Source organism: Terrapene carolina, unplaced genomic scaffold (genome assembly GCF_002925995.2).
Source record: "Terrapene carolina triunguis isolate 2854851 unplaced genomic scaffold, T_m_triunguis-2.0 Scaffold85, whole genome shotgun sequence".
Classification (NCBI taxonomy): Eukaryota; Metazoa; Chordata; order Testudines; family Emydidae; genus Terrapene; species Terrapene triunguis.
This window is the reverse complement of record NW_020664436.1, coordinates 136,324-162,674: the sequence shown is the minus strand read 5'-3', so window position 1 is coordinate 162,674 and position 26,351 is coordinate 136,324. Positions and strand designations below refer to the sequence as shown.

Below are 26,351 nucleotides of genomic sequence, written 5' to 3'. Positions count from 1 at the left end.
GTAAAGTTTGACTACATTTATTTCAGAAGCATTTTGGCTGTAGAGCAATTAGTCCAGTGGTTAGAGCACTCACCTGGAATGTGGAAGACACAGGTTCAATTCCCCCTCTGCCTGATGTGGCAAAGGGATTTGAGTATCCCATGATGCAGGAGAGTACCCTAACCAGTAGGCCCAAAGATATTTTGGGGGCAGGGCTCAATCTCTCTGGTTGAAACTGTTCCACTGTGTACAAATAGTCAGTGGAGCAGGCACCTGATTGTGGGTTTCCCACATATAAAAATGCCTTAACTATCAGAATATAGCATCAGTCAGACTCTTTCCCTTGCCTAGTGACAGTGAATAGCCATTCATAGTGCAAATTATAAAGAACAACCAGACAGGTGTTTTGATCCACTGAAGGTCTCTTTTTTTAGAGCAATTTTTGAATTACGTTTAACCCAAAACAACCACAATACTCCCTCCTCCCACCTGACACAATTTTTGGAACAGCCTGCAAACTGAGAAGTCATTCACCCAGCTCCGGTTTGAAAGCAGCAGTCTCCACAAAAGGAAAGAATGAAATGCATGACAAGACAATATGCAACATTCCTGAGTCATTCAGCCCAACAAACAGAAAAGAACAGTTACAGAAATCCAGCAATGGTTTTTCCCTGGTTCTAGGTGTATTGCAACCTTATTAAAATTTTCCACAGAGTATTAAAAATCGTTAGAAATACCATGTTGTCTTCAGACCTCAAAATGTTTACTTTTCTGTTTCTTTATATTTGACCCATTAGATAGTCCTGATCAACTCAACCTTATTCAGAATCCACAGACTTATAGTCCAAAATTATTATTTTTAAGTAGCACATGGAAGATACTCTTTATTCTATGAAACCCCTCTTTGATACCGGGCCTCAAGATACTAAGGGATAAAGAATGCCTGAAAAAAATAAAAATAAACCCAGATTCACAAAAACTTAAGATACAAACTCAATCCATTAATCAAATTGTGAAAAATGCCTTTTAATCTCATGTGCCTTGAGTTGTAGAAGTAGTTAGATTAAATGAGAATGCTTTTATTAAAAAGCACATTTTACAGTTCCCAGATCATTAACAGAACGTAAATGAAGACTTGAAATTCACATTTTGATTGGAACCATGTTGCCAGGTGATCTGCCTTGCCTGAAAGCTGGTGCAGGAGACCATAGGCTATCCATGTGGATGGTCCTGACCTCATGCAAATCCCTGGGGATACACCACGCGTGGGTACAGCCTATGCACACTTTTCTGCAGGGAGCAAACCCTCACACCCCCCACAGAGGTGGGGTATGGTAGAGAATCTCTCCCAGGGGTGCTAGTGGGCATCCCCCCGCCCCCACCACACACACACACATTTTACTGTGGGAGAGGATGATCTGGCTTTTTGAAGCATTAACAACGTCAAGCTTTCAAAAATCATGAGTCAGATCCCCAAACATGAGACCAGCAATGAGATTTTAAAATTGAAGTGGATCAAAAATAATCACTTAAAGACCACCCCAAATATCAATTTATTTAAATCTTATTTTTAATTTAAAAAAAAATCTACTAAAAGTTAAAATAGGTTGCCATAATTTCAAAGTTAAGACACAATCTTACTATAATCTATTAAAACAATGTAAAATACATTTAAAAAATATTAACCGGACTTGTTTGCTGCCAAGTTTTAAAGAAAGTCAAGCCACTGAACTGGTGGAAGTCACTGGCTAAGCACCTGGAACTAGATTTTGTCAAGATGCCAAACCTTTTTTTGACAGCAGTAGCCTCTTCTGCAAGTGCAGAGATAATATTTTCTTCATTTCAGTTTGTTTAGCTATTTCAGTTCTATTACTGTAATTCATTCAAAGTTAAGAAACCAATTGGGAGTTGAAAAAGCAGGAAAACTCATTTTCCTCTTCCAATCTATGAATAAAAATTAGGTGTGAGAGGATGAGATCTATTTCCTTTGTTGAATACATCAGTTTTAAATGCAAAAACATGTTTTGATGAACTATTTTCCCCCTTATGTATCCAGCACATTTAAAAAGGTAATTTTATTTAACTAAACACAAAAAAATTTAAATACTGTTCTTTGGATTTTTATTTCAATTTCCATCCAAATAGTGCTTGGCACAAATCACAAGTAAAAACTTAATTTTGTAAGTTGAAAATGTATCATTCACCATTTTCAAATATAATGAAATATGTAAAAATTAAGAATCTGAATAAAATCAAGTTAAGCTATAATTGCTTAAATAAATGTGTATAGATATAGTGTGCACACCTGTTGAGCAAAAAGCAGCACCAAATTTAGTGTAAAGGCTACATTATTATTATTATTATTTTTTTTTTGGCAAATCAACATGTTTTAATGGTTACCAACCAGGGAGAATTTACCTCTCTTTAGGGAGGTAACTAAAAAGGACAATATACAACAAGATTAAATGTGATGATTTAAATCAAGATTTCCCTGTTTGCTGATTTACATCATGATTAAAATCAGTCATTTAAATGGCTTTGATTTAAAAGTCAATCCATCCAGTTTAAAACTAATACAGTTTGGGTTTGTTTTGAGTGTCTTTCAATCCTTCAGGGATCAAGTCGTCAGCCTTTTCTCTGCACGTATGAGGGCTAAAAACTTTTTTTAATCACAGTCAGGATTCTCACATGGTCACACCACTCCAGGGGCCTGGGACTTTAAGAAAAAGAGCAAATATTGCAAGACCCATGATAAATTCAGGACACTTGTCAGCCTAGCTAAAGCAGTGTCGCCCAATCCACTCTATAGCTTTTGGTCACCAGCTGACAGATGCAACCCATGACACTCCGAGAACACGAGTTGCTACAAAGCCATGGCATTTGACATGGTATCACTGAGCTGGCATTCAGCAGGCCTTAACATCTCTCTAAATTCAACCCTAGGAAAGTGCTGTAATACTTATACCTAAAATATCCATGCATTTATATTGCCTCAGCTTGTCTACACTTACCAGGGGATTGATGCGCAGCGATCGGTGCATCAGCAGTTGATTTAGTGGGTCTAGACCTGCTAAATCGACTGCAGATTGCTCTCCTATCAACCCCTGTACTCCATCAGATAGAGACGAGTAAGGGGAGTCAATGGGAGAGCATCTCCCGTCGGCATTGCCTAGTGTGGACCCCGCGGTAATTGGATCTAAGCTACACCGACGCGAGTTAAACTATTCATGTAACTCAAATTGTGTAGCTTAGAAATAGATTGACTTTTCCCTGTAGTGTAGACAAGGTCTGAGTAAGGGATTTACTCCACCCTGCCCCCATATTTTAAAGGGAAAGGGCTTCTCCAAGTCAGTACTGTCATGTAATTTAGGCCTGTAAGCTAACCATAAAATATTGTAAAGTCCTCCAAATTCTGAATATCTGTGTAAAAGTATCTACCACTGACTTGTTAAGTAACATAAAAACCCAATATTCACTACTTAATTTTTATGTGGAACTCACAAAAACCCAATGTTGGATGCATTTCTAAAAGCTCTGCTCTAGGAATTATTTGGGGGAAGTTAAATGGTCTGTGTTATACAGGAGATCAGACTAGATCATCATAACGGTCCCTTATGGGGGTTGGAATTTATGGAACCTTAGTTATTGATGAGAGCCTCAAACTAAACCAAAAACAGAATACAAAGTTAAGGATTAAAAGGCTGCAAAGTCAAGCACTCAAGTTAGGAAATGGCAGAATGAAGGTGGCCCATGTGACCCTAATTCACCTCCCTTGTGAGTATGTATTATGATAAAGCTTTTAATTGCTTGTAGAAATGACTACACCACAAAAAGTTTGGTTTAAGTGACTTGCAGAACATGACATAGGAACTCTGTGCCAGAGACAGGGATAATACCAAGTCCCCAGGGTAGCAATAGCTAATGACTATCATTATGCATATACCCAAAGGGGACAAATTAAAGTTGCATATTCATTTCCTAAAGTGCAAGTGCTTCACTTTGAAACCTTTTAATCCTTAAATTTGTATTTCCTAATTCTTTAATTGTTTAGTGCATTGATAAAAGCAACCTTAACTAATGTTATATGTAGGTTTTGTTTGTGAATTCTCTTTAATAGAACGATAGGTTATGATTTATATATAAAACAATGTAGAATAAAGATGTTTTATATGACATCGTTAAACTACAGCAATATAGTTCATTGAATCTTGACACACCTGTATCACATAAACAAGTCAATTGAATTCAATATATATCTTCCAGTATTGGAGGGGGAAGGGGAAGAGAGAGAGTTTTAATGTCATGAAAAGTAAGAAGTACTTGAAAAGTATTTCACAGTAGTATGGAAAAAAATAGATACACCGTTTAAAATAAAGTCATTTAGAAGTTGCAGTAAAACATAACAGAAAACTGAGCAGGGAATCAGCTATCATTTCCCACTGTTTTTAAAAAGGTAAATATTCAGAGAGACACAGCCCCCTCCCCCAAAATTGTAAGAAGCAGATAAACAATATCCATAGAAAGGAGCTGGAATTTTGCATCTTAGTTTCATGTAACCTTTTTTGAAGAAAGTCACAAACAATTATCCTTTGGAAGGAAGCTGTGTAATTTACCCTAGTACAAATCCAAAGGAGCACAGCAGGAGCATACCCAAACCCATTCTGCTTTCATTACAGCTCCCCCTGGGAGCCTTCTCTCTAATAATACTATGGCAGTCTGAGGGAAATCAGTTATCAAAGGCAGCTGTTGCCATGACAGCCCAGGCAACAGTGACTCTCCCCAGGTCTGCAAATCAACTGAGGGAGGGAGTGATGAGTGGCTGCTTATCTGTGATGTCACAATGTTGCTGGTGAGGCAGCAGCAGGGGGCAACAAGTGTGCATGGGGCGAGGTGATCTGGCATTCTGGTTTTCTCAAGTTCCCTAAAGAGCCTAACAACTCACAAACACAAAAAATGCACATTGGAGACCATTCCACACGCATTAAGAGTAGCTGAAATTTGGTTCAAACCCTCCCTGACATGTTTACAAAGGGAAAAAAAGTCTGGGGAAGGGGGAGAGTGAGACATTAAGGTGTAGATCCTGTAAAACTGAGTTCTGATGCAACTGCAACTATGGTCTCAGTAGTGAGACCATACTATAGGAAAACAGTATAATCCCTAACACCACTCTGCTTCCTTTCTCATCTCTAAAGGGTTTCTGCTTAGAACCTTCCCCAGACACACACACAGCTTCGATTCCTACTACAATTTTTTTTTAAAACAGCATAAATATATTACGCTTTTTAGAAGCTGGAAAATAAAGTCTCTTCCACTGGTAAGTTTGTCCTATTTGCTTTGGAAAGCAGTAATTTTTTCTCTTTTACTTTTAAATATAAATGAATATATACTACCTCCTTACAAAAAGGAGCGATTTGTCAATGGTATGCTAGTTAAGCTCTAAACTGCTAGGGTAGCTGACAAAAATAGAATAACTGCAATACAAAACTATAAACAGTCTGTTGTGTGGATGATGATGAAATTTACCAGACATCCACAGTTTGTGAAGATATCCAGCAATTCTTCTACGTAAATAAACACAAATATCCAATTAAAGTCTCTCCATGTCACATTTTTTTCTTTGTGGATTTTCTGTATCTTGTTAAATATATATATATTTATGTACTTTGGATGCTGCAGGAAGTTTTCTAAATAAACAGTGACCAAACCCAACATGCATTTTTCCATCCCCTTTCACTACAACTGGCCAAAAACAAAAAAGTTATCCCCCACTGAAACTTTTGAGTTTTTGGCAGAACTTCAAATATTTCCTCCTCCGAAAACCAAAATATTTCAATTTGAAAATGCTACTGTGGGGCCTTATGGGAGTTGTAGTTCAGATGAGTCATGCGCCCATTCTTCTCTGTAAACTGGACTCCAGGGTCTGACTACATCTCCCATTATGCATCACACCCCATTAGTCAAGGAAGGCAGTACATCATGGGAGATGTAATCCAGCAGGGGTCCCAGTCCATAGAGAAGAATGGGAACATGGAGCTACTTAACTAGCAAACCCATGAGGCACTGTGGCAGGATTTCCAAATTAAAAAAAAAATTAATTCAGTTTAGGGGCATGTGGTTTTTCTGTGAAAAACAATGACATTTTCTACAAAGTAGATGATTCTGTAAAAAAAAGTTTACTTAAACAAAATTCCACCAACAGTTTTAATGGAAAATTTTGGCCCATCCGTATACTGAGCTAAAGCAACCCATAAGAGTCACCTTGGGAGGTTTAATCCTTTCATAAGGTGATGCCACATAAGCTATGTACAGTACGTTTCTCAGTGCAGTGTATAGTTCTCAAACTTTGTTCTCCACGTACCATGCCTTTACGTTTCTAAGAATGCCTCCTCTGTGCAGCGACAGAGCTTTGTTCTCAGAGCTGCTATAGAGGAGAAAGACTGTGCCCTCTTACTGAGCTCCCCCCTCCCCGCCCCCCTTGCTATTTAATGGTTTCTTGTTAATCTAAAATAAGTCATTCAGACTCAAGGTATATGGTGGCTCTTTAAGTATGTAATAACATAGTATCCATCACTGTTGACTTACAACACCCACATCCAGCATTAATGAGATACAATAGTAAAAATAAATTTGGGTTCTCTGGAATACTGGATACATTGACATCCACACCTATGTCAAGTTACAGACCAAGATACTTGGAAGTTAAACCACAAGGGGGCAGGGTGTTTAATTTATGAGGAAATTCAGAACAAAGACTCAACATTTTGGCTTCGGGGCCTTAATCTGAGGTGGATACTTGTCCAGTATTTCCTGTGTTTAGAGAGAAGGAAAGTTTGTTTTAATCATAGATGTGGCTTCCTGACCCAAACCCAAACATCAAATGCATTCCAAATCTAAATTTGGATCTGAATTCTTTGCTTGCACCTCTCTCCAGTATTGTCAACCACAAGTGTTTAAAAGACCATGAATGAGTCAGGGACCCCCAAAATCATGAGATTTTGGAAATTATAAATGTTGGGTTCTTTTAAAACACCTTGTTTCTGAGCTTTTCGGGTGCACTCATTTCACATTTTCAATTTTTTTTGCGGAAACCATGAAGGCTAGAGACTTTTTTTGTGTTTTAAAATAAAAGCTGAGAGTCTGATGCCATCTCTTGATTCCAGCACTTGTGACTTTAAGAAAAATAAAATCCACCAAATAATGCAAGACTTGCAATAAAATTGCAAGAGATGGCAACACTGTATCTGGACTGCTGCTCCCTACTGGCATGGGCTTAGTTTTGGGGCAGAGGGTATTGCCGCTCCCCCCCCCCCCCCCCAAAAAAAAAACTGGAAGCCTCAGTCAGGTGCAGAATTTGCCCCCACATACACAGCCCCATTGTCCTGACTGGAGCTGCCCCCACCCTCCTGCAAATATAGAAGTCAAACTATGCCTACTAGATGGCATCAGACCTGCTCAAATGTGATCTTGTCATCTAGTGACTCAGTTATGGAGCACATATAAACCCTACAGTTAATGAGACTACAAAAGAGGATAACTCAAGTGGGAGAAGCCTGGGTTCTGAAAATGGAGGATTGTGGAGTCTTCTCTCTAGATATCATGTATCCCAACATTTGCAGATTCTTCCTTCTGGTTTTACCAAAGTCATCCCTCATGCTTTCCCAAGAACTGGGAGGGCCACTTTGAACATAACTTTGGGGACCTAGTTCTGAGAGGTGATCCTGTTTCTTGGCATTAGATGAAGCTATTCAATCAGAATATTGAGACAATGAGCGCTCTACAGAACAAAATTTAATAGGGGATAAACCCAAGTTCTAGCCTCACTGCTATATGTATGCAGCTTGGCTAGCAATTATGGGTATATAGAATCATTATGAAGAGCCCAGAATCTCACAGACCACAAAGAAACCAATACTACAGCACATTCAGATTGCTAGAAAGCAAAATCTAGATTATAATTAGATCTAATCAGGTGCATGTTTTAATGTTCTAATTACACAACGATGACAGCGTGGCAAAATATGAAAAATTGAGAACCACTGACCAAGCAATTTTAAAGGTTGGATAATGTTTTCCATTTTTTCATTAAAAAAAAATAAAAAAAAAAAAAAAGGACGAGCTTTTTGCTTCCAAGGAATAATGAAATGCGGATCATGACAGACTAATCCCCTATTACAAATAAATCTAAAGAACATACAAAGGCTCTGTTCCTACAAAAGGCTCAGTGTCCATACACTGAAGTTTTTCCAGAACCTGGCTTCAAATTACACTTAGATTACAAGTACAATGTTGATGTATTCTCTGGAAATGGAGTTTGCAGCCTGCCCTCAATATAGACTCCCTGGGGGAAAACTGCCCACATCACTAACATATCGTATACCATATGACTTTCTATACATCTGGCAGCTTCTACTCAGTAGGGATCAGGACTGGGCAAACAGGGAAAGGCTCCTGGCATGTAACTTTGTCTTCTGAGACATGAAATTCCTCTTGGGATTAATTTATTTGTATTTAAATAATTTATTGACCATTATGAAGGAGCAGAGACAAGTGTTATTCCATACAGAGTTAGACACAAATAGAAACGCATGTACAGAATACTGCCCACAAGCCAAATTCTGAACACACAGTCTTTGCTTTGGGCCACAATAAAGTAAATAGAGATGAGCAAAGGGGTGGAGGTTTGGGTTTTGGCAAAGCCAAGCCCGCAAATGACATGTTGAAGAATCGTTCATGTGCGCATTCCCCTTGGTCCTCACTCTTTTTGATAGAAAGGAAGAGGTAGTTCAGCTAAAAAGGTTTGGTTAGACACCCCCCGCCCCCATCTCTCAAAAAAAGGACAGTTTGATAAGAAGCAAGAAAAATACATACAAGGCATAAGATCAAAACTACCAGATGTGTTGATTTTAAGCACATGTTTAGGTGTTTTGCTTTATAGAATCTTTACGGAGTATCTAAAAGGAGCTTATTGTACACATTGCCCCTCCTCACCCCTTGTCTGTTTATTACCCTCACTTGAGGGCTGCTTCTGCTCCCAATGAAATCAATGAAAAGACGTCCATTGACTTCAGGGACACTAGATTGGGCATTTGATGTCATGTGAGGCCTTCTCTACTTAAGCTTTACTGAAGCAAAATAAGTTTTACTGATATAAAGTACCATATATGGATATACCTGCACCAACACTAGGGCTTTTATTGGCATAAGTGTATCAGGAATAAAACAAAAAACAACATAAGAATGGCCATACTGGGTCAGACCAAAGGTCCATCCAGCCCAGTATCCTGTCTGCTGACAGTGGCCAATGCCAGGTGCCCTAGAGGGAGTGAACCTAACAGGTAACGATCAAGCGATCTCTCTCCTGCCATCCATCTCCACCCTCTGACAAACAGAGGCTAGGGACACCATTCCTTACCCATCCTGGCTAATAGCCATTAATGGACTTAACCTCCATGAATTTATCTAGTTCTCTTTTAAACCCTGTTATAGTCCTAGCCTTCACAACCCCCTCAGGCAAGGAGTTCCACAGGTTGACTGTGCACTGTGTGAAGAAGAACTTCCTTTTATTTGTTTTAAACTTGCTGCCCATTAATTTCATTTCATAAACTTAGCACCCACTCAAATGAAACACCTATACCCCTTGCAGACAATGTTCTGCTGATCAATGTTTTTAAGTGTAGATCAGAACTTAAACTCTAAGCTCTTTAGGGCAGGAACCATGTCTTTACTTGCTTCTGTGAAGTGCCCAGCAAAATTTTGGGTGCTCAAAAATGCTAAATAATAAGAGACTTCAGTGTTTTAAGAGAAGTTTATGTATTTTATGAGGGGGAAAAAAGCCATATCACAGCATCAGGCAGCCAGTGGAAAGGGACACCAGAAGAGCAGCACCCAGTGACATATCAGCATTAGCCAGTCATGTCTGCTTCCTGTTGGCTCATTTCCTGGCTGTGTGAACAGACAGAATCAATACAGCTTCTACTTATATAGTTCACTGTTGCATCTCAGTGCTTTGATTTAAGGAGCACCCGAGGAATAACCGGAGGCATAACGCTGACAACGTAAGACCTCACCCTTGGATTATGCAACGTGAACGGATATCTCCTTACATCATCAGGAATGACAATGCTGTAGCTTAGCTGTAGTTTATGCCATGTGTGTTTACCTATGGTCTGATGAACCGTGAAGATAAGGATATCTCAGTGCATTCAGCATACTCTAAAGCTAAGTTATGGCATGGTGATCATCAGTGAGTTTTACCTTTTGTTTTATCCACTGTCAGTGAAACCACTAACCAGAACAACTTCTCCCCACCTTTAAACAATAAGGTAAGTTGAACTCAGAATTCTTGACCCTTTAATTCTTAGAGAGGATCAGGATGTGTTGTAAAGCAGACTTAATAAAGTGAGGGACTTCTGCATTAGGTCATTCACTAGCTCTCTGCAGAAGTACCCATTCTCTCTCTGATCCCACAGCAGGGAAAGGAGATTTGGGAGGGAAAGGAGAATTAGCACAAGAGCACTTGATTATTTTAATTCCACATTTCCCCAAGGGTCTGAGAGGACGCTTACTGCCTACCAATTGACAGTGAAGACCAAATAAATTGTATGCACATTATCTTAGGTTTTGTCTGTTAACACAACCTACCAAGCACTAAGATCTATTTTAAACAAGCTAATATTGTTACAACTTATCACTGCCATATATATTGCTTACAGTATTTGAGGCACTGGATCTCACAAGAAATCCTTGATTAATGGCCAACATGTAACCTTTGATTAATTACCAGATATCCCAGTATAACATCCTTGAACTTTCAGGTGAATTAGTGTAAGAGCTCCTAGAAATTAATTACTGTATATCAAATCAGATGAGTATGTGAAAGGAAAAAAAAGTGTCACTCTAAGAGGGGGCAAGGCATAATCTTTACTCCATGCAGAAGGCTATGATGTAAAAGTAGTTGTGGTTATATCCACCTTCATATTTCTGGTTAATACCCAAAATACTAGAGATGCTTGAATCTCAGTTGATTTGGCAGTTCACTTCAGTTTCAAGAGACTCTTTTCCAGATCAAAGTAGTATGGGTATTAGCCTGTAAATCTTGCAATAGAGTCTGTTTTGCAAGTTTTCCATTATTCTGAGTTTTGACCTAGCCAGAAATCCTATGAGACCAGCAGCCAGTGTGTTCATGAACTTGGACTGAATAGAGAAGAGAATCTGGGGATTCTGACTTCCTATCACTGGTCTTGTTCTGTAGTCCTAGTTACTAAGGCCCACATTCCACATCTATGCAAACTACCTAGCTCATGGGAGTGTTCTGAGGCTTGGTGAATTTGTAAAGCATTGTGAGATCGTCAGATTAAAAAAAAAAAAAAAAAAGAGAGAGTGAAATATGACTTTCTTGCAATATTTGTGCATTTCCAATTCTACTCTGGATCAAAATTAGGAAGGGCAGAAACATAAAAAGGTCAAAAATTTCAAACCTCAAAAGAGCTTACATTAGGTTTAATGTGGATGAAGTAACTGATGTGTGAAAGGGAAGGCAAGTAACTTCCACTGTATGGAGATCCACTCTCACTCTGAACTGATTTTAATGAAATTCTTTATATTCTTTGTTGATCCATTTGATGCAAATATAGGATTTTTGATCAAACCAAGGCCATACTTAAGGCTAGAAACCTGGATGAAAATCCAAGGAATCAGTATATAGGAAGCTTATTTCTTGAGGATTATGGGAAGTAGAGAGAAAATTCTCATTTCTAATTTTAGATTCATAACATGCCTGGGGCACCAGATTCTGTCATGTTCAAAGAATGCTGTTTAGCCAAAGTCTGAGCTTGGTTCAAGGAGCTCAGTGTATCCATTCATTGACTAGATGTTGGTCTAGATGTGCCATCATTTTGTGGCAAATGCACAGTTATTTGACCTCGTGAAGAATGTTAATTGCTTCCCCTCATAGTGCCTTGGTACCCTATTCATTTCCTTCTATCACTGTCTTTTGCTATGCTGCATGAAAAAACTGTACACTCTCTATTTAGTAATCCACCATCCTCACCTCTTTAAATGCTTCTTAAATCCCCACTTCTTCCATGTCACTTTTAATTTAGATTATAGGCTCTTCAGAGCAGGAATCTAACATACCTTTTTCAAAAGTGTAGTCGTTATTTGTTCCCTTAGGAACCTAGTAGACATTTGTACAGCATCCAAACAAATAGAAATAAAGGAAACCTAGTCCCTTAGGGAAAGCACCAGTTCCTCACAAAGCTTCTGTGGGTCTAGAATAGTAAACTCCCTAAAGAAATACCTTTTAAGCCTAATTTTCAAATAATGAAACCTGCATACAAAAATGTACGTTGGCAATTGCACATTTACATTTGCTACCACAATTATGTACACACATAAATGTCTAGCAAGGTCCCTAATTTATACATTTTCAGGCACAAATGTAGGTGTAGACCTGCAGACACGTTTTTACATGAAGACCTGAAGTCTTAGTGTTTCCTTAACCATAAAAATAATGCCAAAAATAAAAAGGTCTGGAAAGATATTTGTGGGACAAAGTTACTAGTGCAAACACCCAAAACTGAGAAATTGAAGCATTTTTCTTGGGTGACATTTCCTAACCCATTCTGAGTTACAAGTTATTTGGGCATGGTATGGAAGAGTGTGCGGGTCAGTGAGTACCAGTTTTCCTGTTGAGAAGCAACTGGAAGTAACCAAGGGTGCTGGAACAGTTTTTATAGTGGGGGTGCTGAGAGCCATTGAACCAAACTGCAAACCCTGTATATGATGGAAACCATTTCAAGTCAGGGGGTACTGCAGCACCCCCAGTTCCAGCACCTATGGAAGTAACTAATAAAATATAACTCATTATCTTGAAACAAGAGCTTAATAAAGCATGGTGGATAATAAACTTGTAAATGCTAAGTAGGGGAGTTTATGAACAGAGGGGACTGCACTGCACCCTTAAACGTGGAGTTTAGTGTAAATCTATAATAGGCCCAAAATGTAATAAAAAAATAAAACTGAACGATTACCTGAAAATAAAACAATGAGCAAGTTTTAAAAATTAAGGAAGTGGCATGGTATTTCCCCCCCCCACACACACACACCACTTGAAATTTCCTATGGAAAATGCTAATGAACAAAATTTCTCTCATTTTTGTGGAATTTTCCATTGTGAACATAAAATTCATTTTCTGACCAGCTCTATATAAAGCTGATAATGAAGATCGTGTACTGTATTGAATGTATATTGTAGTGGATACTACTACTACTGTGGTATAGTTCCTTTCCTCAGAACATGCTTTACAAATATTAACCACAAGACCTTATTGACATTGTCATACAGCGGACTTCCGACCTAAGATACGCAACTTCAGCTACGTGAATACCGTAGCTGAAGTTGCGTATTTTAGGTCGGCTTACCTGGCGGTGAGGACGCGGGAAAGTCGACCGCTGCCGCGCTGCTGCCGACTCCGCTACCGCCTCTTGTCGAGGTGGATTTCCGGAGTCGACGGTAGAGCCATCAGGGATCGATTTTACCGCGTCCTCACGAGACGCGGTAAGTCGATCCCCGATAAACCGATTGCTACCCGCCGGATCGGCGGGTAGTGAAGACGTAGCCATAGAGGAAAGAGTAGCATAAAATCCCTCCATGGCAGCTGTACTGAATTGCCTTACTTGTAAGGGGTTAAACAGTGCAATAACCTAGTTGGCACCTGACCAGAAGGACCAATGAGGAAAGAAAATACTTTCAAATGGGAGTGCGGGGGGGTGCGGAGGAGGAGAGAGAAGCCTCTGTTTGTTCCCTCTCCAGATGGAGAGAGAAGCCAAGCAGGTACAACATCTCCTGAAAAATTTACCTGGAATAATCCATCTAAAAATCTCAGAAATTGTAAGTAAGGCAAGGAAATGCGTTAGGTTATCTTGTTTTAGCTTGTGAATTTTCCTATGCTACAGAGGTAGTTTTATTCCTGTTTTTGTAACTGTGAAGCTGAGCCTAGAGGGGAGTCCTCTGTGTTTTAAAATCTTATTACCCTTTAAAGTTACCTTCCATCCTGATTTTGCAGGTGTGATTCTTTTACTTTTTCTTTAAATAAAGTTCTTTTTTAAGAACCCGATTGATTTTCAGTGTCCTGAAGACAAAGGGTCCGGTTAGTGCTCACATTGCTAACCAATTGGTTGATATATTATTCTCAAGCCTCCCCAGGAAAGGGGGTGAAGGGGTTTGGGGGGATAGGGATTCCAAGTGACCCTTCCCTGAATTTTTGTGTAAATCACTTGGCGGTGGCAGCAATACCATCCAAGGACAAGGAAAGGAATTTGTGCCTTGGGGAAGTTTTTAACCTAAGCTGGTAGAATATAAGCTTAGGGGGTCTTTCATGCAGGTCCCCACATCTGTACCCCAAAGTTCAGAGTGGAGGAAGGGAACTGACAGACAGTTATTGTATTGTATCTATTTCATAAATGAGGCACAGAGACATTAAGTGGCTTACTCAAGGTCACACAGTGAGGCAGAGGGTCATGATCCCCAATCCCCTGTTCTATACAGACGATACAGCCCCTGAATGACCTCATCAGGTGTTTACTCAGTTCTTTCACCCCAGGCAAAAATTCTCCCACACAATCAAAGACTTCAGGATGTGGCTCAAGAATACCACTATCAGGCAGGGAGACATACCACATGATCCAATAGGTCTGTTTCATCTCTAATTTCTATGGTTCCCAAGCCAGATGCTTGATAAAAAGCATTCTGGGTGTATCACTTAACAAGATGGCAGCTTGATTCTATGCCTGAGAACATATACAAGCATATACAAAATCAGGAGTCACTTACGATGGCCCGATCCTACAAAAAAAGGGACAGAGTCAATGGGGCTCCATTCAGGCATAGAGGTCTGCCTGTGCACATTCCTTTCCAGGATTGGGGCTTATGATTGGCAGCAAAGTAACAATTTATATCAAAGTGATATAAATCCTTATTTTAACCATGATTTAAAATCAACAAGCAACCTTAAATTACTGATTTTAATCATGTTCTGTGTTTGTAGTTTTTACCTATTTGCCAACCACTAAGAATGTCTGTCTTTAGGAAATCATAAACATGTTGTTTTGCCTTTACTCTATATATGGTGGTGGGCTTATCAGGAGGATACACAATAACTATACATGTTTATATAGCTTACATTTATTGAGATTCTTAATTTTGATGTTATGTTAGAAAATGGTAAATTATGCCTCATTTATTAGATCAAGTTTAACAAAACACAACAAAAATTGTTTGGATGGAAAAAATCAAATTCATTTAAAAATGCACAAACAATGTTTGGAGTTTTTTTATTAAATAAAATATCTTAAAATGTGCTGGATACATAAGAGAAGTTTATCAAAACATGTTTTACATTTAAAACTAAACTGATATATTAAATAAAGAAGTTTTGGTAATGATTTGATCCGATTGTTTCTGGTCACCATGTCCTTCATAATTTTTGGAACTAGTAGATCTTATCCTCTAACACCTAGTTTTTGTCACATATTAGACGAGGAAAACAAGCTTTCCTGCTTTTTCCAACTCCCAGTTGGTTTCTTAATTTTGCATGAACCAGTCACTGAACTGAATGAATTAAATAAGCAGAAGAAGCTACTGCTTTCAAAAGCTGGTTTAGAATTTCAGCAAACTCTAGTTATAGGTGTTTAGCCAGAGACTTCCACCAGTTCAGTAGTATGACTTTCTTTAAAACTTTGCTGCAAAGATGTACTGCTTAATTTAATTTAAATTTTAATAGCTGATAGTAAGTTTATGCTTAATAGGTTGTCAATTTCAAATTTAATTTTAAAGTAGGAAACCTGTACTTCATTTATTTAAATAAGAATCCAGTTAAAAAATAAAAAAAAACCCACACACAGATTTTTATCACCCTGATTGGCAGGGTTTACCCTTCAGCCCTGAAAGAGAAAGGAATAAATGGACAGAGACATGCTGAGAGATGTACTCTTAGGACCTAGATTGACAATGGAATGCTGCCATAGAGGCTGGGCCAGCCTTTTTGGCAAGTGAGGAAGTTTAAGCAAAAAATGTCCTGCTTTTCAGAAATGCTATTGGTTCTTGTACAAGAGGAAAACTTCTACGGATTGAGAAAATAGCCATCACAGATGTGTAGAACAGATAGAAAAGAAACCTAAAGATAGGCTGAAAGAATCAGGACAGAAATTTTAACCTTCTTTTACAGAAGCTCAGTAAATGTTAAGTTATGCTGTTCCTGTACCCCACTCTCGAGAGACTTTAGTCTATTTTAGGACATGTTTAAGCATTTTAAAGTACAAAGAGAAGGAGAGCAGAAGAACAGAGTGGAATAGTCCTTTGTACACTGCAACATTTTCACAAAAATATACATGCCACAATAGCATATTTTAATGGTAATTTTTTGTACCACCACTATGTCCATATGCATATCAACTCACATCCCTTGCGACTTTCCATATTTCTGTTGCCAATTCACAAATTATTCATCTGATTAATAAATTATATCCTTTATAAAGTATAAATTATACTTTGAGGCCTGAATAGCTCTTGGAGTCATTAATTATTAAAAAGTACGCAAGAACAGTGGAAACTGGGTTAGTTGACTAGTATTTAAATATGTTAAAGAATCAGGCCCTAAGCTAATGTCTTACATGGACATCAACTTCTAGATGTTTGGTTTATAGAGCAAACACCTTTCATATTCCAAATTGGTTGAACCATTCCTGTCCAAAACTTAACACACCACACACTTTCCAGGTATGCTTCTTCCCAGAGGCTCAACTTTCTGAAACAAAGCAGTTGGAATGAAAAACATTTTGCAACCTTAATAGCAGAAATGGCAACAGATACAATTGCCTAGTCTTTTGAGATCTTCAGAGAAAAACAATACACACACACACACACACACACACACACACCACTATACACACAGAGATACCCCGCAGTAATCAGTTCTTCCAGTGAAATGCATCCACCTCTGGCTTGCGTGTGCCCAGATAAAGAACTGCTGCATTCCATTAGCACAACACAGTTTATGGCAGGAACTGAAAAATACCATTTCATATTGAAATCCAACACATTTCCCAAAGCAAGGGTATTTTTAGACCTGATTCTCAATAACTTTAGTGAACTGAATATGCCCTTGACTAAAATGTTCTCATTTCCCTTTAATCTCAACCTTCTAAAAAAGTCAGGCATGTTCCACTGATTGATTAAATTGATGCTGTTTAACTTGTTGGCTTTGTCTCCATCACACTTCTCCATAAATACATACAAATCACTAGCATGCAATGATTTAGCGATCACTGAATGATGAAGAAATCTGACACATGGTTTATAGATCAGTGGTATAGCTCTAGAAACAACTGCTTGTTCAATAAATAAATCAATGGCTTGATTTAGAATCAGTGACAACCCTTCAGAAATCCCAATTGTGGCTCTGCAAACACTGCCACACACCCCTTAGCATTCACTGAGTTGGCTTCAGCTCTTTGTTATTACAGGGAAACTCAGCTGTAATTGACAGTGCTCATTAATCCTTCCATCAGTGTCTTATAGAACTCATCCTATCTTGGAAAAGACTGCAGAGAATTGGTTATCCAGCTGCTCTAGAATCAGTCTCTCCAAAAAGAAAAAAAGGAAGCACTTTATCATGAATGACTTACTGCTACAAAGCAGGCATGGAGCTTAAGTACAGAATTTGATGGAAAATCCATCATCCTTTGAATACTTTTAGAAATATAAACATTAAATCCTATCTGAATGTCATGTATTTCTAAGGTGTCTGCCACCATAGTCTCCAGGTCCTTTATATTCAAGACATACTGCACTAAACTAATGGCTCAATTCTTTCATTTTATGGATCACTATGCAAAAGAATAAGATTCGCTCATGGAACTCTACCCACCACTCAAAAGTGGTTCTTGGTGGTCCATAGAGAGAAGTGCTCAAGCTAGGGTGACCAGACAGCAAGCATGAAAAATTGGAACAGGGGATGGGAGATTATAAGAGCTTATATAAGAAAAAGACCCCAAAAAATCAGGACTGTCCCTATAAAAATTGGGACATCTGGTCACCCTAGCTCAAGCACAATTGGAGATCTTCAAACTTAAGTCCAGGAACCACTGCACTGGTTTACTCGCTAAGCTCTGCATGAAAGGAACTCTTTCACTTCAGGGTTTTACATGATCACACAATTGCTTGTCTTTAAATCAAGACTTCCATTTTATCTCTCTCTGTCAAATATTCCTTGAAATTTCATGAGCCCTGTATTTCCGGATACTGCAGCATGAAAGAAGCAAAGGGAAAAAAACATATTACTGCAGTCTAATACCATAGCAAACTGCTCAGCCAACTGTAAATATTCTGAATTCAAGTGCCCCTATGCAAGAAAGGGTAGGAGACAATTAAATAAAAATCAATGGTCATGCTTTATAGTGCTTGACGTTTTACTTTTTCCAGGGCTTTGATTATAAAATGCAGCACATCTGCTCAGTCAGTGCATCTTGTGCTTTATAGTATTTTTTCCACTTTGCTGCCCTCCACCTTTCTTCCATAGTTCTAGGACATTCTGGGACAAAACCTCATGGAAGCCTGACAGCTGGTGTTGTAGTCCAGCATGACAATCTTTTGTTGGAAAGTGACACTGTATGGGCTCTTCTCTTTAAAGGATAAGTGGACAGGAAATGGAACACAGAGCATAAGCTTGAATCTAACAGAGGTCAATAGCACCTACAGGCAATTGACCTCTGGTGGCTGTTCAGTGGGCTGTGTAATATTTAATGGTGGGTTCAGCCAAATGCTTTACGGACAAGCATTTACACCACAACACTAGCATTGCAACTCAGAGGACAAAGAGTGCATGAGCGAAGGGGATTGAATTTCCTTCTCACTCCCAAAGGATAGTCCCTTCACAGCAAAAGTGACACACAACAGTCAGGGAGCGTGTATTGCTAGTGCCTGAGCTGTAGCTCCCAACTTCAATTGGAAGAACTTCACAAATAAAAGCAGTGATTTTAGCTCCTATCACGAGTTCACAAAGTAGGATCGTATTACCTGTGTATCGGGAAATTTTGACAGCTGCTGGGTATTTGTGAATATTTTCATGCATCATACAAGTTTCAGGACTTTTGACACAGGATCATTCAACTAAAATTCATTTGCTACTCTCCTGTTTAAGAAGTTTCAGACAAGGAGCAGGCACACGATGATAGAAAAAAAAATTACCTAAACAATACGTGATTTAGGTGCCTTGGCACCACTGAAAATCAATGGGACATAGGAGCCTACCACCTGTTTCCAAAAGCACCTGAGTCACTTTGGAGCTTTTGAAAATTGTACCCTATGTGACACAGGTGACCAATCACACATCAAGAGTAGCAAATAGCTAATGCACACAGTTCCCAAACAATCCATAGCTGAAGAGTTGAACAAATTTCAGCCTAACATTAATGAATTAAAGCTTCTATCAAAAACAAATGGCAATGATCTGATGTGATGGGCTGCTTCACTCACCGCTAGGCTGGCACCTCCTCCTGCCTGTTCTGGGGAATAGCTCACCAGATGGACACCCCTTCCAGCGGTTGCACGCTGTCTCTTTCTCACTCCATGAGCTGCTGCTGCCCTCCAGCAAGGTCACTACACATATTTTCCCCTTCTGGGGTACAAAAGGGTTCCTTCAATGGTCCCAAACAGTCTTCCCATTCACCACCATATAATGCCACTCCCTCAAGTGGCTGACATGGGAACCCAGGTCCACCCTCTACTCTGGGTTCCAGCTCAGGGACCCTCTAGCCAACAGTTTCCTTTTATACCTTACTGCCTTTCCCACTATTTGGCATTCCCTGCTCTCTGGGGTTTACCAGCCCCCTAACTCTCCCTGAGTAACTGTAAGCTACCTGTCCCTGTAGCCTCCAAATTCTCCTCCCTTCTCCCAGAGAGTGACCACAGACTTTTCTAGAAGCCCCTTCAACTGCCAATTTCCTGTCCACCCAGCTCATTCCTCCTCAGCTGGGCACCCTCCCTCAGTCAGGGGATTGCTTAGCCACCTGATTCTCCTCAGCTGTGGCTTGTTGGGTTAATTAGCCCCCTTCTCAATCTGCTTTAACCCTTTCAGAGCAAGTGTGGGGCGAACACCCATCACATCTGGAAGTATGTGTTACAGAGGCCTTGGCTACACTGGTGCTGTACAGCGCTGCAACTTGCTGCGCTCAGGGGTGTGAAAACGCCCCCTCCGAGCGCAGCGAGTACAGCGCTGTAAAGCGCCAGTGTAATCAGAGCCTGCAGCGCTGCACGCTCGCTCGCAGCGCTGCAAGCTATTCCCCTCGGAGAGGTGGAGTACTTACAGCGCTGCGAGAGAGCTCTCGCAGCACTGGCAGCACGACTACACTTGCGCTTCACAGCGCTGCCACGGCAGCGCTGGGAAGTCCTGAGTGTAGCCAAGGCCAGAGTGACCCCTGTTTTAAACAATTGAATACTTGGCTAACACAATACTTCAGACAAGCCCACAACAATAGCCTGGAGGCACATAAAGCAATGATGCGTGAAATAATCTTGTACTCCTCTCATAAAAAAAGAAATTGCCCAAATGAGGGCCAAGTTCACAAACACCATTCACACACAGAAATACGGGCTAAATTCACAATGAATAATTCAACCAACTCTAATCAAATGGCTTCTACTAGCATGACAGCCCAGCACCTTGCAGAGGCCCCCTCATTTACATAACTTTTCATCTAGAGCTAATGACAATATATATTCATCAATGTAAAATGAGTTTTAGTTCACATAAAAGGTCCTAGATTGACAGCACTGATTCAGTATCCTGAACAGTTACTTTTTATCCTAAGTCATGTTCCTCTCATTCTCAAACAGATTACAACAATTTTTGATGTAAAACACAATATGTTAATATTTCCCACTGATCAGGTGATTCTTTGACTTGCAGTTTTTACTGAATGGAATATCAAAAAACAAGATAGTTTGCATAAATCTGCTGCAATTATGCCTTTTTAATTATGTATACAACCATCACTGTTTTGAAAGATGCCATCGCATTCCAAATGCAAGAGCTCTGGGCACCTGTCACTTAAGCGTCAGACCTGTAACATTCTCATCAGTCCAGCTGTGAGGCAGGAGAGGCGGCAACCTTACCAGAAAAAATATGCAGGGTCCTCATCACTTGCATTTTTCAAACTGCCATTTATCTACCTTCATGCTCTCCCTCCCCATCATGTCAATCCTTTTTTTGCACTATATTCAAAAATCACAAGTTAATTAACAATTCACTATGGCACTCCATAAACATCCCTCATTCACTACAATGCTGAATAACTTAGTCTGTAAGGACTTGTCTACATGCAGAGTTGCACCAATTTAAACTTAGGGTGTGATTTTAAACCAATTTACTTAAACTGGTGCAAAAACCTATGTGGTGTGCTTATTTTGGTTTAAGCCAGGTTTATTTCAATTTGTCTTAAGTTGATTAGAAAAAGGTTTAAGCTAAACCCAAGTAAGACACTCACACTGAAACAGTGTCCACACAGTGGTTTGCGCTCTTTCAACTGGTGTAGAAAAGAGTTGAGTGTTTTGGGGGCAAGAGCTTGTTATTAGGATGACCAGAAATCCAACTTTTCAACAAGGTGATTTACAGAGTACCCGTCCAGGAGTAGGGTGACCAAACATCTTGCTGAATTTTCCCTAGAGCAGTTCAGGCACGTTGTCTTTACCCATTACAAACTGGGCAGAAAATCTTCCCTGTCACAAACGTGCTTAAGGCGGGTATACCTGAAGAGACTGTTTTTAATTCTCCCCCCTATCCTCCCCTGTAAAAATATACATCTTAATATCCATAAAATCAAGTCCTCAAGACATCTCTCTTCAGATTCCTCCAGTGCCTGGAAAGAGTCCTGCTCTAGTTTTAATAGTGTGCTTAATAAATAAATACATAGCTCTTCTAGAATGCTTTCTAGCCATGGATCTCAAAAGCTTTACAAAGGAGGATGGTATCATTATCCCCATTTTACAGCTGGAGAAACAAAGCAAAAAGGGAAAGTGATTTACCCAAGCTCATACAGGATGCCAATGGCAGAGCTGGGAAGGAGGTTTCCCAATGTAGTGGTCTCCTGACTCCCAGTCCAGTGCTGCCTTCACAGGACCAAACTGTCTCCCAGTAGACAGAGATTAGAAACCCGACCAGGATAGTGGAGGTCACCTCCTTTTTAGCTGTTCTAAAGAGCCCATTCCAGGTTCTACATGCTGAGATGAGGCTCGTAGCATTTACAAAGTGCTATGTAATGCAGACTTGCAGCCAGGTTCTTAGAGGGCTTAGCACCATTGAATTCAATGGAGTTATGCAGGTGTGGGGGTGGGAGGGCTGTGCACTCTTGCTACAGTTCTTGGCTTTGTTTAAGTAATTTCGAAATACTACCAGCCAAAAAATTTGGCTTCCTATTTTTGACTCCAAGTACTTTCAGTGCTTGTGGAATTGATCCCTGGCTCCTTTTGGGAATGCATGTCAACCATACCCTCTCCACAATCCCTACAACTATCCTCAATGATTTGCATCATCCATAGTTAGCCCTGCTGATCTCATTCCTATGTTATGGGATCCTTCAATCCCACCCTAGATTTTTCATTCTTCTGAGCCTGCAGTGAGCCTCAGGTGTTTGTCTATGGACTCTTTAGGAGTGAACTATGAGTAGCTGGCATTGCTGACTCCTATCTAGTACTCCTCTGTGACGGGAAGAGCCAGATTGGAGCACAGCAGTGCAGGTTGCAATTGTATCAGGGCCACCTGCCAGAGAGCAGAAACCTATTCTCTTGATACACATACTCAGATGCCAGAAAGTAAAGTAAGCAGCCAGCAGGTGGTTGCTAGACAGGGAAGTAGGTAAACGTAGGAAGATCATGCAAACTATGTATGCTGGGACAATGTATTAACAGCACACAATCATTAATTTAAAGCATCCCCTAAAACACTTTGGGATCAGAAAGTCTAGTAATGCAATGAGACCATTTGTATGGCCTGTTCTCCACCCCTACCGCTGATTTAGTGACATTCATAATCCCATATTGTTTCCCACCTCAGCCATTGGAATAGGCTGTCATGATGAAGTGAATGACTTCAGTATATACCCTCTTTTGGAAATATATCCTTCTGTATAGGAACAACTCATCAATGCCACCCTTGTAAGGGTTGGTAACGTTCTTTGGCTTCAGACAGACAACAGTGTTTTTCCCACACTCTGCTGAACTCAGCTGATTTAGCATTGCACAGTGCCTTTCAGGGCCTCATAGAATTCTGCTTCTTACTTAAGTCTGCTGTGCCAGTTTGTTACTTACACACTGTTCAATCTGCTGACCTCGTCCTGGTTTGGTTCAGGCTCTCAGGAAGCTAAACATGAATATTTCTCTTATGTATAAAATTAATTCAGTTAGTCCCAGTTACGCTGCTGACTCGCAGCTCTCACACACTACTCACAGATGCCTTTTTAGTATTCTGGGATTTATCAGTGCGCTCTGCAAATGTTCACTCTATATCCATTGGCATCAATCCATTATTGGCCAGTAGTGGGTGAGCTCGCCAAGAGGATTTAACAGGTCTGTTCCACCTCTAGTTTGAATGATCCTGTCAGAGATGGGCATGGACTTCAAAGTTAGGACATGAATCTGAACTTTCCTGAAGTTCTGGGAGTTCAGCACATTATGGAAAGAAGAGCTAGTCTTGACATTTGGTTCCAAATTCAAACTTTGAGGGATGCAGAGTATTTCATTTGGGACCAGCTCTAGATCCTATGGGCTCGATTCAAATCTCACACTGGGTTAACGCCACTGACTTTGGTGCAGATGACACCCATTCCCATTTTTATGGAGCTGTCCATTGCCTTGGAAACTAGTCTCGAATGATATGAACAGCATCCCAAAATCTCTCTTGGGCTAATGCAACACCCTCACGTTCCCCAAAAGAGTAATGTGGACACACAGCATTGTGATGATACATTTTCAAGATGCAATGGGCCCAACTTCTCATCTAACACCAATGTAAGTTTGGAGTAACTCCTTTGAAACTAACAGTGAAACTCAAGTGTACATGAGGTCAGAATCAGACCCATAGGATCTGGGGGGAGGGGGAGAGAAGCCCAATTGAGTTACTCCAGATTCGCACCAGTATAAGTGTGAAATGAGAGTCGGACCCAATGATTATCTCAGAAGATGATGTTAAAAAGACACCAGTTCTACCTTGACTGGCTGAATATTAATCTCATATTAGCTGCAAAACTGTATCTGGCACATTGCACTTACTTTATGGGGCCAATTTTCAAAGCATTCTGAGCTCCTATTAAAGTCAAATGGAAATGGCAAGGCTAAAAGCCTGCATAATATTTTGAACATTTGGACACTACAAATTTAACTATTTCCCTCATTGCCCTTCTGAGTCCTCTGCTCTGTCAACCCCCTATTTTAAGGTCAAATATAATTGGAAATTGTGTTTCGTTTGTTCCTGGAATTTGAAAATCTTAAATATGTAGGTTTGTAAAGCTTATCCCCTCTTTGTTTTTACATCAGAACTGAAATTGTAGCCGTATCACATGCTCAGATATCACAGCAATGGGCACAGTATATGATCCTAAAGAGAATATTTTCTTTGGTTACATGCCAAGTAAGATTTAATTTACTTTTGAATTTCCCCCACTCTGGGATGATTATGTGCAAGGTGCCACATACACATTTTGTATCATATCCTATAGTGAAATCTTAGAAGAAGAGTTTGATAGTACACCCATCACCCATTAAGTTGTTAGAACCATACAGGCACCATACAGAACCACCATTGGTGTGGTATCCACGATAACATGCCATTTTGGGGTATAAAAACCAGTTTGAGGTCATGGAAAAGCAATATACAGCTCTATAAAATGTCTCATTCCAGCAGTTATTTTGGAGACAGAATATAGCCAATTAAGGTTCTGTTGGTTACGAAACCATCCAAAAATCAGTTCACCCACAGAGATAAGATTTATTAAATGGTCAAGACATATTCCTCTGGTCCTTTTGGTATCTCATAACAACACTGACACATGGAAGACTCAGATGGCTGGTTCCTTGGCCCATAACACCTCTAATACTTCAAAGTTTGTCAAAGTGACAATCCAAAGCCATTTGCTCCTACTTATGACAGGAAGGAAGAAGTCTTTTTTTTTAAACACAAAACTCATTTTAAATAATGGATGAAAGACTGAAAAACTGCTCATTGCTTTCCAGGTATCTCTCTATGCATCAAGGGACTCTGAAAGTTGCTCAGTGTTAATTTAAGTGTTGAGAGACACTTTAGAATTCAATAACAGTTTCATTCAAATAGACCTATTAAAGTAATGCAGGATTTGGGATGTTACTCTAGTAATGATGAGTGTTGCTATGAAAATTAAATGTATCCATGACATCATCTGAGGAGGTGGGGTTTGATTACACATCAGTGTGAGGCTAGGTCTCAAGGCAGAACCAGGAGACAGGTTGCTCGGCATTGAAAGACTGTAAACTCTTTTCCTGACATCAACACAAAATGGTGAACAGCTTGTAAGGTTCATTTGTCTCTTAAGATCTGACATGTAAACTTACATAAAAGGCCACTGACATGAGGGGGGGAGGGATAGCTCAGTGGTTTGAGCATTGGCCTGCTAAACCCAGGGTTGTGAGTTAAATCCTTGAGGGGGCCATTTAGGGATCTGGGGCAAAAATCTGTCTGGGGATTGGTCCTGCTTTGAGCAGGGGGTTGGACTAGATGACCTCCTGAGGTCCCTTCCAACCCTGAGATTCTATGATTCTAAGATTATTGCCACATCTGAAGTGGAAAATAGGATCCTGCAGGTTTTAAATCCAATTTAAAATTACAACTGTAAAGACCTACTTTGACTCTAGAGATTAGAAACAACTCCTCCCCCTGAAATTTGGAGGCAGAGGGGGGTAGATTTTTAGCTTCCTAGTTGGGGCCATCTCTGTATAACACACATCATGGCACAGATCCTTGGATACATCCAAGGAGCACACAGCACAGATCAGAAGGGCAAGTACCAATGTGGTCTTCGCACTCCACCATCCTGAGTAGGCAGTGCACCAGTCCAGATCCCTGGCATAACAGAGGCTATGTCTGCTCTGTGCACCTTACAGCGGCACAGCTGTGCCGCTACAGCAATGCCGCTGTAAGGTATGCAGGTCAGTCACTCTTTTTGGCTGGAGAGAGCTTTCCGGCCGACAAAATAAAACCACCCCCAACAAGGGGCGGTAGCTTTGTCGGCAGGAGAGCGTCTCTCACCGACAAAGCGCTGTCTACACCAGCGCTTTTCATCGGTAAAAC

General features: G+C 40.0%; 1 protein-coding gene across 1 annotated transcript in view; it reads right to left on the bottom strand.

Moving 5' to 3' along the window:
- Positions 1-26,351, bottom strand: part of ALK (ALK receptor tyrosine kinase) — a 561,137-nt gene that overhangs the window by 509,918 nt on the left and 24,868 nt on the right. The window lies entirely within an intron of this gene.